Raw genomic sequence first — 5625 nt, forward strand, 5'->3', positions numbered from 1 at the left:
ACATATATGTACATACATATACATGTGTGGCACGCGTGTTGTGATCCCCATTTCTACGAATCACAGGACCTCGTAATAATCCAAGCACAGGGACCTGACATGACCTATAATGTCAGAGGGATATTTTTAGTTAATTTTATGCAGAGACTTTATATATCTCAGTTTTTTTGCAATGAAACGTTGGACATATAGAACCTATGAATAGATACAGGTAATACCTGACATATAAAGCCATTGTAGTATTATACGTCTGTCATGTAGATCTACATGTACATACTATAGTATAATATTGACATACCACGGACTTAGATAATCTAATTCTGTGATCATATCGCGGACTTCGATAATATAATTCTGTGATCATACCGCGGACTTAGATAATCTAATTCTGTGATCATACCGCGGACTTAGAAAATCTAATTCTGTGATCATACCGCGGGCTTATATAATCTAATTCTGTGATCATACCACGGGCTTATATAATCTAATTCTGTGATCATACCGCGGACTTAGATAAACTAATTCTGTGATCATACCGCGAACTTAGATAATTTAATTCTGTGGTCATATCGCGGACTTAGATAATCTAATACTGTGATCATACTAAACGTATAGTATTGCCATACCATGGATAATATAATTCTGTGATCATATCGCGGACTTAGATAATCTAATTATGTGATCATACTAAACGTATAGTATTGACATACCACGGACTTAGATAATCTAATTCTGTGATCATATCGCGGACTTAGATAATCTAATTCTGTGATCATACTAAACGTATAGTATTGACATACCATGGACTTCGATAATCTAATTCTGTGATCATATCGCGGACTTCGATAATCTAATTCTGTGATCATACCACGGGCTTATATAATCTAATTCTGTGATCATACCGCGGACTTAGATAATCTAATTATGTGATCATAATAAACGTATAGTATTGACATACCACGGACTTAGATAATCTAATTCTGTGATCATATCGCGGACTTAGATAATCTAATTCTGTGATCATACCACGGGATTATATAATCTAATTCTGTGATCATACCGCGGACTTAGAAAATCTAATTCTGTGATCATACCGCGGACTTAGATAATCTAATTCTGTGATCATACCACGGGATTATATAATCTAATTCTGTGATCATACCGCGGACTTCGATAAACTAATTCTGTGATCATACCGCGAACTTAGATAATTTAATTCTGTGATCATACCACGGACTCAGATAATTTAATTCTGTGATCATACTAAACGTATAGTATTGACATACCATGGACTTCGATAATCTAATTCTGTGATCATATCGCGGACTTAGATAATCTAATTCTGTGATCATACCACGGGCTTATATAATCTAATTCTGTGATCATACCGCGGACTTCGATAATATAATTCTGTGATCATACCGCGGACTTAGAAAATCTAATTCTGTGATCATACCGCGGACTTAGATAATCTAATTATGTGATCATACTATACGTATAGTATTGACATACCACGGACTTAGATAATCTAATTCTGTGATCATATCGCGGACTTAGATAATCTTATTCTGTGATCATCCCACGGACTTCGATAATCTAATTCTGTAATCATACCACGCACTCAGATAATCTAATTCTGTGATCATACCGCGGACTTATATAATCCAATTATTTGATCATACTATACGCATAGTATTTTCATCTCCCTTCTTACAAAGCTACTCTATACTATAAAAAAATAATGTGGAGAGTTACACCAAAAATGGTGGCCGCTCTAGTGTAAACTTTCACTGGAAAAAATAATGTAATGTTACACTTAAATCGAAAGTGTAAAATTACACCTGATACGTTTAGTGCAATCTTACACCAATACACGTAGTGTAACATTACACCGTCATTTCTGAAGTGTTAGGATACACTTCACATAAAGAAGTAACATTACACCATGTAATGTAAGTGTAAACTTACACTGATGCATGTGTTGTAAAATTACACTCTGCGTCATGCTTTTCTGGTGGAGTGTTTGGATACCAGGAAAGATAACACCAAACATGGATGACAACTCAACTACCACCTGCATAAACAGTGATGATTCCATAACACAAGGCTGTATGGAACACTCCATACTTGAAAACATTCTCAAGCAAAAAGTTTGACATTCTGAAACCTTCAGCTGAATTACACCCAACATACATGTAAAACAATTCAATTTCGTCAACAAATTCTCAACTAATCGCTTGCTGAAGTTTGTTTGTCTATAGCCTACTTTAAAATAATCGTGGTTTCATCATCACTGGTAGGCTATTCCATGAACGTCATGGGCATTAAAGTCATAACAGAGTCAATCAAATATCACACTTGGTTCTTTTTGCTTGCGATTGTTCTATGGGCTGTGTCATTATTCAGCTTAATGTCCGATAACTCTGCACGGCACGCTTAACACGGGACAGAGAAAAGTTACTCTGCGATTTGCGAGACTAGCTTAAAAATGTTGAACAGCATTTAGTTAATGTGCGATAAGAAAAATAGTAGGCTTTTAAACACTAAGATACAAGGTAAATAAAGTAAATGGTCAAACTCGACCAATTTAAAAAGCCTAAAATACCCTGTGCATATGTCTATTTTAGCTTTTTACAACTTCAAACAAAGTAAGTGTATATATGCATTAGGTTTACTATATACAAGACTTGTTCGTTTTGCAGCAAAAGTACAATAAATGTCGCCTTTTTTTTTAAGTTTTTTTTTTTTTTTTTGCTATAAAATGGTAACGAAATATGGACTTCCTCGGGTAACTTGAAGGGATGAGAGATGCACTTGATGCAAAATGAGTGACAAATGTGCACTTTTTTTCAGACAATATTACGTACATGTAAATTTACACCACCTCAATACACAACATGAACTACATAATGTATCAAGTCAGAAATTTTAATAATTTTACACCAGTTCTTGTGTCATATGTTCTACGACACCGTTTTTAGTGTTAATTTTCACAGAAGTTAGAGTAAATAGAGTGTCAAACTTCAGACGTTTTTAACAGGGTGTAACTTTACACCATCTACACCATGAGCTATTAAGATTACACTAAAATCTCTCCCTGAACACAGAGTAACGTTACACAATTCAGAAACATCGTCATTTTACACTAATTCTTATGTATGATGTCTTCAGACACCCCTGTATTTTGTTATATCTATAATGGCTTCCAAAACCTTGTTCCTCGATCATGATATTACATCATTACGTAGTCTTGTTCTTAGCCATTTATGATTAGATGATTAAAACGAAACTTCAAATGACTCCAACTGTGGACTTTCAAAATTCAGAAAATGGGTTGATCATACATGTACAGACATGCAAAAGTCCGATATACTTCTAGAACAGAATCCTACTAATCCGGTCCCTTTACTTCTAGGACGGAATCTTACTTATCCGGTCCCCCTATTTCCAGGGCGGAATCTTACTTATCCGGTCCACCTATTTCCAGGGCGGAATCTTACTTATCCGGTCCCCCTATTTCCAGGACGGAATCTTACAAATCCGGTCCCCCTATTTCCAGGGCGAAATCTTACTTATCCGGTCCCCCTATTTCCAGGGCGGAATCTTACTTATCCGGTCCCCCTATTTCTAGGACGGAATCTTACTTATCTGGTCCCCCTATTTCCAGGGCGGAATATTACTTATCCGGTCCCCCTGTTTTCAGGGCGGAATCTTACTTATCCGGTCTCCCTATCTCCAGGGCGGAATCTTACTTATCCGGTCCCCCTATTCACAGGACGGAATCTTACTAATCCGGTTCCCCTATTTCCAGGGCGAAATCTTACTTATCTGGTCCCCCTAATTCCAAGGCGGAATCTTACTTATCCAGTTCCCCTATTTCCAGGGCGAAATCTTACTTATCTGGTCCCCCTATTTCCAGGGCGGAATCTTACTTATCCGGTCCCCCTATTTCCAGGGCGGAATCTTACTTATCCGGTATCCCTATTTCTAGGACGGAATCTTACTTATCCGGTCCCCCTATTTCCAGGGCGGAATCTTACTTATCCGGTCCCTCTTCTTCCAGGAAGGAATCTTACTTATCCGGTCCCTCTTCTTCCAGGAAGGAATCTTACTTATCCGGTCCCTCTTCATCCAGGACGGAATCGTACTTATCCGCTCCCTCTTCTTCCAGGACGGAATCTTAGTTATCCGGTCCCTCTTCATCCAGGACGGAATATTACTTATCCGGTTCCTCTTCTTCCAGAACGAAATCTTACTTATCCGGTCCCTCTTCTTCCAGGAAGGAATCTTACTTATCCGGTCCCTCTTCATCCAGGACGGAATCTTACTTATCCGGTTCCTCTTCTTCCAGAACGGAATCTTACTTATCCGGTCCCTCTTCTTCCAGGACGGAATCTTACTTATCCGGTCCCTCTTCATACAGGACGGAATCTTACTTATCCGGTCCCTCTTCTTCCAGGACGGACTCTCGTGGCAGTATTTCACTAGGACGCCCCGTGACTAATCTGGCCGTATGGTACGCCAAATTACCATTTTTTCAAATAATTGAAGACAGGTTCAATTCAATTGCAGATAGGTACAATTCAGTTGGAAATAGGTACAAATAATTGTACCTACCTTTAATTATTTGAAGATAGGTACATTTGGATTCAATTGAAGATAGCACTGCATGAAAAGATGCATTTACTTGACAATTATTTGTTATTTATTCGATAATTAGTTTTAAAGTTTAAGAAATAATTAACGTAAAAATGACATTTCTATTTCAAGAATAAATTACATATAAACCAATTTTAAATGTTTCAGGAAACTTCCGAGTTTACATGCATATAAACTTAAATTTAAATGTAATTAGACATGGAGTTTAGTTACTCATATAATTGCATTTATACACAATTAAACTTAAAAAGAAGTATAAATGCGCCTTTAAATACATTTAAATTTAATAGCTTGTATAATAGCATTTATACATTATTAAACTTGAAATGAAATATAATTTCACATTTGATTGCAATTAAATTTAAATGTGTATTTATACACAATTAAACTTGAGATTTAAATGCTGATATAAAAGCATTTATACACCATTAAAGTGCAATACAATTTAGGATTTAATTGTTTGTAAAATTGCATTGATGTGCTTTTTTTAAACTTGAAACATAAATTCATAATTGCATTGATATTACCCGATTTATTTTTTATTGGAACAGAATTTGTAATTTTACACATATCTGTTAGTTTACTGCTCACCTGATTGCAATGACACTACCATTTGTCAGTATAATGCAAACATATCACTGAAACTGCAATCTTCAATCCAATCAATGGAATTAATTTTCAGTGCTTCCACATAAATCTCTGCAACTCTGACAAACTCAAATAAGAAAAAAAAAACCAATTATTTCAAAGCCACATTTCTTTTATTTTAGTAGATATATGTAATAGTATATATATACATATAGAGATACATACATTGAGAAAAATAAATACTTATGTAGTCACACTATATATGAATCATAGTACTGTATTCAACCCAATAAGCGCCCATGTGTCTAAAAACACATCCAGCGGAGTCAGTCTAGCAAAATCTGAGTTTAAGTTTAAAACAGAATTTCAAGAAATGCT

The sequence above is a fragment of the Mizuhopecten yessoensis genome, unplaced genomic scaffold (assembly GCF_002113885.1).
Source record: "Mizuhopecten yessoensis strain PY_sf001 unplaced genomic scaffold, ASM211388v2 scaffold11141, whole genome shotgun sequence".
In the NCBI taxonomy this organism is placed as follows: Eukaryota; Metazoa; Mollusca; class Bivalvia; order Pectinida; family Pectinidae; genus Mizuhopecten; species Mizuhopecten yessoensis.